The sequence below is a fragment of the Zingiber officinale genome, chromosome 9A (assembly GCF_018446385.1).
Source record: "Zingiber officinale cultivar Zhangliang chromosome 9A, Zo_v1.1, whole genome shotgun sequence".
Classification (NCBI taxonomy): domain Eukaryota; kingdom Viridiplantae; phylum Streptophyta; class Magnoliopsida; order Zingiberales; family Zingiberaceae; genus Zingiber; species Zingiber officinale.
In genome coordinates this window covers 131,506,956-131,518,528 of record NC_056002.1, presented here as the reverse complement: position 1 = coordinate 131,518,528, position 11,573 = coordinate 131,506,956, and positions in this window count along the sequence as shown.

Genomic DNA, 11,573 nt, shown 5'->3' with positions numbered 1-11,573 from the left:
AGTTAAGACGCGTACCTTACTTACCTCGTATTCTAATATTCCCTCTTCATCGCAGCTTTCTTCTAATAATCCTCCCCCTTCATTGATGCTCATTCTGAGCTACTTTCATCTTTTCCTTGGTAGTCGGCCAGTAGTGCTAGTCCGGCATAGGCCTCTATCTCAGATTTGGAGGATGAAGATTCATCACATGTTGCCTTTAAATTCTTGAGTTTTGCTTTTGTTGGGCTTTTGCCCTTGTGTTTCTTCAATTGAGGATGGTCGTCTTTGATGTACCCTTCTTTTTGACAATTGTAGCATCGAATCTTCTTTTTTGCTTCTTAAGTCCTTTTTCGTCTACAACTTGAATTTGTTAGATCTAATAAATCTATTAAATATTATTACCAATAATGCTACTTCATCTATGTCGATGGATGCTTCGAAGTTTAAGTCTAGTCCACTTTTCTGGGCTTGTAGTGCTAGGTTCTGACTTGGTCCCTTTCTTTGTCCTGCACATCAAGACTCGTGTAATTTGAAAGTGGAAAATAGGCTTTCTAATGTACTTACCTAGAGGTCTTTAGAGATATAGTAGGAATCTACTATAGATGTCCAATCAGGTGTCCTCGGAAATGCATTTAAAGTATACCTTTGCGCGTCCCGATTAGTTACCATTTCTCCGAGGTTTGTTAATCCGATAATTAGCTCTTTGATTTTTCTGTGTAGATGAGCAATCGATTCGGCTTCTTCCATCTGGAGGTTGCTGATTTGGTTCCGGAGCAGATCCTGTCTTGTGAGTTTGGCTTAGGATGTACCTTCTGTTGGACCGGGTAGGCCAGCTAGAGAGGGTTGAGTCGGCTGAAACACTAAAACAAAAACTCCTTTCTCGTCTTTCAACTTAGATTAGCAAAGCAATTAAAATAGAAATAACAACTTAAATAAAATAAGTAAAAGGTCAAGAATTACTTGGTTACAACCTAGATAGTTGTTAATCCAAGACAGATGAAAGCACACAAAGAATCTCTTTCGCTGAAGGTGGAGAAACCTTTTACTCACAATGGAAGCTTAAAAAAGACTAGGAAAGTGAATACAAAAGTTGTTCCTTCTTTCCTAGGTCCAAGGGTCTTTTTATAACCCCTGGAATATATTATCCGCAGGTTGAAGACACCTTCCATAGAGCTAAGAGGCGCCTCCAACGAGGCCAAGGATAAAACTTTATCATTTTCTGCAACGGTCAGAATTACTTGGTCGAAGACGCCTTCCATGACTGGTTAAAGGCGCCTTCTGCCTGAAGGTCGTGGAGGCGCCTTCAACTCTTGTTGAAGGCGCCTCTAGTAGCTCCATAGCTCCACTTTAGCTCTTTCGTTGTTTCGATCGCCTTGGTGATTTCGGTCAACCGAAATAGGGCTCACCCGAACCTAATTTTCGGCCTTCTCCTCGGGCAGGCTTCCACTCCGGCTTCTCGTTCCTCGAATGTCATGCACGTCCTTCTCGTCCACCGGTGTACTCTTCTACAACATTTAGTCTCTCGAATACACCGAGCCCATCAGCTCTCTCCCGTGCTGTCCTTCTCGCTAGCTGTGTCTTCCGCTCGATTTCCTGTGCTCCTAAGCTCTTGCACACTTAGACACAGGGATCAAACCATAACAGAATGTAACCTAAACTTGGTTGAACACACCAAAAAAACCTTGGGGTTCCAACAATCTCCCCCTTTTTTGATATGAGCAACCCAAATTAAGTTAGGGTAAACTAACCATATATTAAATATTGCAATATCAAGTAAAAAATTGCAATACCAAGTAAAGATAATAAAATTGTAATAAAGTGCAAAAAGATTGTCAATTGTAAATTAAAATTTGAATTTTAACTACTACCTCCTCTTAAATTTAATCTTCCCTTCTCTCCCTTTGATCACATAAAAAATTAGGGTACCAAAAAAAATCTAAATGTAACTTTTCTAAAAATTCAGGTTTTCAAAAAAAAAAAAAACTTATCAAGTTTTTGAAAATAATTTTGACAAACTTTGAAAATAATTTTGACAAACTTTGAAAATAATTTTGTTATTAAAAAAATTACAATGTCAATATTTTTAAGTTTTGAAAAAAAAATAATTTTTTAAGTTATGAAGTTTTCAAACAATTGACAAAAATTGAAAGCATTATTTTAATTAACTATTATATGTTTATCAGTTTGTCAATTAAATATTTAATTCAGTAATTGACTTCCAGGCTGTGGTGCGACACTAGGACTTCTTGGTTATTGGATCATCAACCACTTCTAGACAAAGTCTCTTAAAAAATTTAAACATTTAATTTTACTTTCTAAAAGCCTAACGAAAATTTCAATTCAAATATTCTTTAGAAACCCAATATAGGTTCCTTCTGTTGGAAACCCAAGGTTGTTTTTAGTGTGATCAATCCAGTTAGGTTAGGTCTTCTTTTGGTTTAATCCCTGTGTCTAAGTGTGCAGGAGTTTAGGAGTACAGGAAGTCGAGCGGAAGACACAGCTGCGAGAAGGAAGACACGGGAAGGGAGCCGACGGGCTCGGTGCGTTCAAGGGACGAGAGGGTTGCGGAAGAGTACACCGGTGGATGAGAAGAACGTACAGAACATTTGAGGGATGAAAAGCCAGAGCGGAAGTTTGCTCTAGGAGAAGGTCGAAAATTGGGTTTGGGTGAGTCATATTTCGGTTGGCCGCAATCACCCAGGCTATCGGAGCAGCAGGAGAGCGAACGAAGTTGGAGAACACTGCTGGAGGCGCCCTCAACAAGGTGTTGAAGGAGCCTCTGAAGCGAGCCAGTGCCTTCGCCACCTTCATGCGGAGGGCGCCCTCCATGCTTATGGAGGGTGCCCTTGACCTGGCCAAAATAGTCGTTCGCAGTGGATAAAATTTTATCCGCGGTCGCGTCGCTGGAGGCGCCCTCCAATCCCTTGGGAGGCACCCTCGAGCTATGGATAGAATTTATATGAGATATAAAAAGGCCCATGGAGCTAGGAAATAGAACAACAACTAAAGCATTCATTTCCTAGCAATAGTCTGAGTGTTCAAAAATTGTAAGAGGCTTCTCCGCCTACACGAAAGAGATTTTTTCTAGTGTTGTCATTATCATAGATTAACAACCACCCCAGTTGTAACCAAGTAAAATTCTGAGTCTCTTTCTTTTAGTTTTTGTATTGTTTATTTTTATGCTATTGCTACTAATTTAATTCCAAAACTCGAGAAAGGTCTTTAGTGATAGATCGGATGAGTACGATAGAGGGGGTGAATATCGTACTCTTTTAAAACTTTTCTTTTCCTTTTTCAAATCAGAAATATGAAGCAGAAAGTAAAGAGAGAGACTCGTTTGTTTACTTCGTTCGGAGCCTAGCTCGACTCCTACTCGAAGGCCCGCGGTCCTTGACTGCACCGATGGACAAAGCACTAAAATCCTTCTTTCCGAGAACCTCGGAAAGAAGTGGATCGTACAAGTACAATGATGTAAGATAGTAACACTCCTACTATCTTACAGGAAATTAAGTACAGTAATGAAATGATATACCGACAATAGTAGTAGTAAATCGTAGCTCGGTCGGCACTATCGGATGAAGTCTCTTGCAGCGTTGATGAAGACTTGTAGTGTGAGCAGCTTGCCGAAGAGCACTTGAATCGATCAGAAAGTTCTGTCAAGCCTCAGATCTCGAGCTCCTTTTTATAAGTGCCACTGTCGTTCGGTCGACCGATCCCTCTGTTCGGTCGACCGAACCCGCTCCCTTCCTTCCTAGCTGGAGTCTGACGCTGGCTCGATCTTCTGCATTTACTGTTCTTTAAGGGTTCGGTCGACCGAATCATCTTTTCGGTCGACCAAACAAGCCTTTTCCTTATTCATCGAAATATGCCAGAGATCTTCATTTAATGCTCCATTAATACTGATTGGATCGGTCGATCGATCCCTGGTTCAATCGACTGATCAAGCTTCGATCGGACTGTGTTGCGCTTTGATCTAAACTGATCTCTGGTCTGAGTCAAGCTGGTTCGGTCGACCGATCCTCCTATTCGGTCGACCGATCAAGCCGAATCTGCAAAACAAAGTTAAACAATATTCTTGCAAAACAAAGGTTAACATAGTAATATAATGCATGAGTAATATAGACAGTAGAACTGTCTTGATCTCAACTTGAAAACCTTCCCGGTTTCTTCAGTTGGATCAGCGACCTAAGGTTGTTCCCTTTAGGAACCCGACCTCACTGTCGCTCCTCCAGTTGCATACCTCAACTTACCTGTCAAACATTGGTCCTCCAGACCTGTTTGGACTTTTGCCAGCTCAGTGTTTGATCGCCTGATCCACTAAGACTTTCCTGCAATACTACATTAGCCAACAGCAATAATAGTAATACAAAATACAATGGTAAACCTAGACCTAGATTTACCGAGATCCACTGGTCCGGTCGACCGCGTGTGGTCGACCGAAAACCATCCAATCAACCTTGCTTGGAGTTCACTCCTCCAAGACTTCTCATTACCTAAGGCTACCACCCCTAGGATTTTCTCCACTTGGCTTCACTCACCAAGACTCAGTATTCGGCTACCAAGGGATCAAGTCCTCCAGACCTATCCACCTGACTTTCATGATATACTGAGATTTCCCTTACCTAGCCTACAACTAGGACTCAGTATTCGGTTACCGAGGGATCAAGTCCTCCAGACCTATCCACCTGGCTTCCACGATATACCGAGATTTCTCTCCTTGTCTAGCCTCCAACTAGGACTTCCCTTGCCTAGCCTACAACTAGGACTTCCCTAGATCAAGCTCCATACTTAAACATATTTGTCTGACATTAAAACCTTGGAGGTCGATTGCACCAACATTTAGTTATTTTTCAGACAAAATCCTCTCCAGCCGACCTATCCGGACCTATAAGTGGTATCAGAGTCAAAGACGCTTCAAGAGGACTAACCGCCGAACGAAGCACACGAGATGGTCGGATCAAGCATTCACCCACCAAAGTTTGAGGGGGACTTCGCCAACTGAAAAAAGAAGATGGAGGTATTTTTCAAGACCAATTTTGATTTATTTTTGATAATGGAGGTTGGTTTTACAGCACCCGAAGGTAAAGACAAATATCACTGGACCAAAAAGGAGCAGGCTGATTTCGTGGTAAACAGCAAAGCAGAGATCCATCTGCTAAGCGTTCTATGGCCACAAGAAATCAACCGGATCGGAGCCTACGAGTCTATGAAAGAGCTCTAGGATAAATTCCTAGAACTACACGAAGGAACCTCGGAGGCAAAACTTGTAAAACGGAACTTACTTCGCAACCAAATCAGCAACCTCCAATTAGAAGAAGGTGAAACTGTAGCACATCTTCACTCGTGGATCAAGGAGCTAATCACCGGACTTTCGAATCTCGAAGAAAAGCTAAGCAATCGAGATTCGCTAAGGTACGCACTTAATGTCTTCCCTAGAAATCAAGAATAGGCATTATTAGTGGATGTCTATTATATCTCTAAGGATTTAGAATCTGTTATTTTAGATGAATTATTCTCTACTTTTGAAGTCCATGAAACAAGATGTGAAGATTCAAAAAATGAGATATAGCACAATGTTGCTTTTAAAGAAAAAATGGATGAACAAGAGCCAGAATCCTCCTTCGATGATGATGAACAACGCTGATGGTACGTAAGTTTAAAAAATTATTTAAATCTAAACAATTTAATCAAGTACAGGGTAGAAGAAGAAGAAAAATAAAATAGTACCAGTGTGATGAAGAAGGGCATGTAAAAGAAAACTGCCCTAAATTGAAGAAGAAGGATAAAGGCAAAGATAAGAAGCTCATCCAAACAAACAAACACAAGACCCTAAAGGCGACGTGGGACGAAACATCGTCCGAATCAGAGGTCGAAGCTTTCTCCGGACTTGCATTGATGGCAAGTCGCCAAGAAGACGACCATGAAGCAAGCTCGTTCGAAATGAGCATCAAGATCATCGATGAAGGGGGAGTGTCAACAGAAGAAAGCAGTAGTTCAGGGGAGCTACGGACAACGAGATCAATAAGGTAAGTAAGGTGCGATCTCTCCCACCTGACAAATTGTTTAAATTTATAAAATTATTAACTAAAGAATGTTGCAAGTTAGAAAAATATAACATATATTTGAAATACAATTGTCCAAAGCATGTCTGCTAGATTTATATGATAATCTGAAAAATATAAAATGACAAATTGAAAACAGAAATAGAATCTCTGAAAAATCATGCATATTCATACAATGAAAATATTAGAAAGTATAGAAATTTGAACTGATATCTTAGATTTCATAAGGGTCAAATTAGGAAAATTCCTAAAGGTTATGTACCCCCAAAATTCTTGATTAACCCTGTAGGAAGGAACCTATATTAGGTTCCAAAAACTTGTATAAATTAAAAAAGAAATTAGACTAAGGATTTTCATATAGAAGATTAAATATTTGAATTCATTAAGAGGCTTTGTTTAGAAGTGGTTGATGATCCAATAAACAAGAAGGTCGAGTGTCTCGCAACAACCTAGAAGCCAATTTTTTAATTGAATATTTAATTGACAAACTGATAAGAATGAAATAATTAATTTAAATGCTTTTAATTTTTTTGTCAATGATTTAACCTTTAAAATTTTTTTTACTTAACTTGCAAACTTCACTTAGAATTTTTTTTAAAATTTTAATTGCAAGTTTCATTTAAAAATTTCATTTTCCCCCCTGTTAAAACTTTTTTTTACCCTTAGATTTTATTGAGTACGCCAATTTTTGTGTAATCAAAGAGGGAGAAGGGAAGATTAAGTCTAGGGGACGTAGTTTAAAAAATTTAAAATTTTGAATATCTTTGCACCTTATAGCATAATTGTAACTTTATTTACTTAGTATTGTAATTTTATTATTATTATTTTTTTACCTTATGATTGTTTTACCCTAACTTAACTTGGGTTGCTCACATCAAAAAAAAGAAGAGATTATCGAAACCCTAAAGTTATTTTTGGTGTGATTAACCAAGTTAGGTTAGATCCTGTTTTGGTTTAATCTCTGTGTCTAAGTGTGCAGGAACTTAGGAGCACAGGAAGTCGAGCGGAAGACGTAGTTAGCGAGAAGGACGACACGGGAATGGACCGACAAGCTCGGTGCGTCCGAGGGATGAGAGGGTTGCGGAAGAGTGCACCGGTGGACGAAAAGAATGTACACGACGTTCGAGGGACGAGAAGCCCGAGCAGAAGCTTGCTCGAGGAGAAGGTCGAAAATTGGGTTCGGGTGAGCCATATTTCGATTGGCCGTAATCACCCAAGCAATCGGAGCAGCAGGAAAGCGAACCGAGCTGGAGAACACTGCTGGAGGCGCCCTCAACAAGGTGTTGAAGGCGCCTCCGAAGCGAGCCAGCGCCTCCGCCACCTCCAGGCGGAGGGCACCCTCCATAAGCATGGAGGGTGCCCTCCATGCCTATGGAGGGCGCCCTTGACCTGGCCAAAATAGCTGTTCACAGCGGATAAAATTTTATCTGCTACCGCCTTGCTGGAGGCACCCTCCAAACCCTTGGGAGGCGCCCTCAAGCTATGGATAGAATTTCCAGGAGCTATAAAAAGGCCCCTGGAGCTAGGAAATAGAACAACAACTCAAACATTCATTTCCTAGCAATAGTCTGAGCGTTCAAAGATTGTAAGAGGCGTCTCCGCCTACACGAAGGAGATTTTTTCTAGTGCTGTCATTGTCTTGGATTAACAACCATCCCAATTGTAACCAAGTAAAATTCTGAGTATCTTTCTTTCAGTTTTTGTATTGTTTATTTTTATGCTATTGCTACTAATCTAATTCCAAAACTGGAGAAAGGTCTTTAGTTATTTTTCAAGCAAAACCCTCTCCAACCGGCCTATCCGGACCTACACCTTCCTACTGGGTTAATTAGAAATTTGCAGAGTACATAACTTTTTGGAACTTTTCTAATTTGACCCCTGTAAAATCTAAGATATCATCTTAGTCTTTTAAAATTTTGAGCTTGAACAGTTAAACATATATGGTTTTCTAAGTTTTCTACTTTTGCCCTCAATTTATAATTTATAATTTATAATTTATAATTTTTTAAAATCTTCTAACAGACAAGATTGGGCTAAAATTATTTTTAATTCTTTGTTTTCTTTTTTAAGTTTGCAACAGTTTTTAGTTAATAATTTAACACATTTAAACAACTTATCAAGTGGAAGAGATCGTACCTGACTTACTTTGTCGATTTCATTGTCCGTAGTTCCCCCTAAATTGCTACTTTCTTTTGTTGACGCTTCCCCTTCATCGATGCTTTCGATGCTTATTTTGGACGAACTTTCTTCTTGTTTGTCTTTTTGATGACTTACCATCAACGCAAGTCCAGAAAAGACTTCGATCTCTGATTCGAACGACGTTTCATCCCACATCGCCTTTAGGGTCTTGTATTTGTTCTTTTGGACGGGCTTCTTTCTCTTGCCTTTGTCCTTCTCGTTGATCTTTAACTTAGGGTAGTTGTCTTTAATGTGCCCTTCTTCATTACAGTGATAGCATCTGATTGTTCTTCTCTTTCTACCCTACGGATGGTTAGATTTTCAAGATTTAAGTAATTTTTTAAAACATCTTACCATCATTACCGTTTCCTCATCGTCGAGAGAGGATTCTGAATCTTGTTCGTCCATCTTTTGCCTTAAGGGCAATGTTGTGCTTCGGCTCCATCTTCGAATCTGCACATCTCGTTTCGTTGACTTCAAAAGTAGAAAATAATTCTTCTAAAGTAGTTGAATCTAAATCCTTAGATATGTAATAAGCAACTATTAATGATGCTCATTTAGCATTTCTAGGGAATGCGTTAAGTGCGTACCTTAGTGAATCTCAGTTACTTACTTTTTCACTGAGAATCGTGAGTCCAGTGATGAGCTCCTTGATCATTGAATGAAGGTGTGCAACTATTTCGCCTTGTTCTAGTTTGATGTTGCTGATCTGGTTTCTGAGCAGATCCCGTCTCGCAAGTTTCGCCTCCGAGGTTCCTTCGTGTAGTTCCAGAAATTTCTCCCAAAGCTTCTTCGCAGACTCATAGGCTTCGATTCAATTGACTTCTTGTGACAGTAGAATGCTTAGCAGATGGAACTCTACTTTGTCGTTTGCCACGAAATCAGTCTGCTCCTTTTTGGTCCAGTGGTATTTTTATTCACCTTCGGGTACTACAAAACCAAACTTCATTATTAAAAGCAAATTGAAATCAATTTTGAAAAATACCTCCATCTTCTTTTTCCAATTGGCAAAATCCCCCTCGAACTTTGGTGGGTAAATGTTTGATCCGATCATTTCGTGTGCTTCGTTCGACGGTTAGTCCTCCTAAAGCTGTTAGGCTCTGATACCACTTGTTGGACTGGGTAGGTCGGCTGAAGAGGGTTGAGTCACCTGAAACACTAAAACAAAAACTTCTTTCTCGTCTTTTGACTTAGATTAGCAAAACAATTAAAATAAAAATAACAACTTAAAGAAAATATGTAAAAGACCAAGAATTACTTGGTTACAACCTAGATGGTTGTTAATCCAAGGCAGATGAAAGCTCACTAAGAATCTCCTTCGCTGAAGGCGGAGAAGCCTTTTACACATAATGGAAGCTCAGAAAAGACTAGGAAAGTGAATACAAAAGTTGTTCTTTCTTTCCTAGGTCCAGGGGTCTTTTTATAGCCCTTGGAAAATCTTATCCGCAGGATGAATGCGCCTTTCATAGGGTTGGGAGGCGCCTCCAGCAAGACCAAGGATAAAACTTTATCCTTTTCCGCAACGGTCAGAATTGCTTGGTCGAAGGCGCCTTCCATGGCTAGTTAAAGGCGCTTTTAGCCATTGAAGGCGCCTTCTGCCTAAAGGTCGCGGAGGCACCTTCAACTCCTGTTGAAGGCGCCTCTAGCAGCTCCATTGCTCCACTTTAGCTCTTTCGCTGCTCCGATCACCTGGGTGATTTCGGTCAGCCGAAATAGGACTCACCCGAACCCAATTTCTGACCTTCTCCTCGGGCAGGCTTCCGCTCCGGCTTCTCGTTCCTCGAATGTCGTGCACATCCTTTTCGTCCACCGGTGTACTCTTCTGTAGTATCTCGTCCCTCGGACGCACCAAGCCCGTTGGCTCTCTCCCGTGCCGTCCTTCTCGCTAGCCGCGTCTTCCATTCGACTTCCTGTGCTCCTAAGCTCCTGCACACTTTGACATAGGGATCAAAACATAACAGGACATAACCTAAACTTAGTTGATCACACCAAAAATAACCTTGGGGTTCCAACACCTTCGTGTAGTTCTAGGAACTTCTCCTAAAGTTCTTTTGCTGATTTGTAGGCGTCGATTCTATTGACTTCTTGCGGAGGTAGCACATTCAGTAGATAGAATTCGGCTCGTCCATTTGCCACAAAATCTGCTTGCTCCTTCTTGGTCAATTGATACTCATTTTTATCTTTCGGTGCTACAAATCCATATTTTAATATTAACAATAAACCAAAATCAATTTTAAAAAATACCTCTATTTTTGTTTTTCATATTGCGAACTCCCTCTCAAACTTAGGCGGGAAGATGCTGGATCCGACCATCATCTCGGTGCTTCAGTCGGCGGTTAGTCCTTCTAAGATGTGCAGACTCTGATACCACTTGTTAGGACCTGTGCGGCCGACAAGAGGAGAGAGGTGAATTACCTATAAATTAAAGATGAAAACCCCCTTCTTGTTCTTTCAACTTAGATTAGCAGCACAATAGCACAATTATAATAACAATAAATGAACAAATAATAAAATAAAGAATAGTTAAAATGCCAGAGGTTTACTTGGTTACAACCTAGGTAGTTGTTAATTCAAGACATTGAAAAACACTAGTAGATCTCTTTCGTTGAAGACGGAGAAGCCTTTTACAAACTTTGAACGTTCAGAAAATTGCTAGGAAATAAATATAGAAGTTGTTGAATATTTCCTAACTCCAGAGACCTTTTTATAGGTCCTAAAAAATCCTATCTGTGGCTTGAAGGTAACTCCAAAGAGATCTAAGGCGCCTTCCATCAGATAAATGTTATCCGTTGAGGATAAAGCTTATCCGTGGCTAACGACTATCGGAAGGCGCCTTCAAAGACTGGAAGGCGTCTTCGTACTGTTCATTGAAGGTTCCTTCTAGCCATAGAAGATGCCTTCCATAGAGAAACGCGGGGGCGCCTTCAACTCTGTTGAAGGCACCTCTAGCAGCTCTTACAACACTTCCTTTGCTCTTCCGCTGCTCCGATCGTCTGGGTGATTTTATCCATCCGGAATTGGGCTCACCCGAACTCATCTTCCGGCCTTCTCCTCTAGCAGGCTTCCTCCCCGACTTCTCGTCCCTCGAACATCGCGCACGTCCTTCTCGTCCACCGGTATACTCTTCCGCAGTACCTCGTCCCTCGGACGCACCGAGCCCGTCAACTCTCCTCCGTGTCGTCCTTCTCGCTAGCTGCATCTTATGCTGAATACATTTTGTATTCAGCAATTTTAATTCAATAAATTTTAAATATCTCCAACCAAAACATGAGGGACCATGCATATTCAACTCAACTCGTTCACCATGCTCAATCAGCTCACCAACTCATTGGGTTCGCTCGACGAGTTCAACTT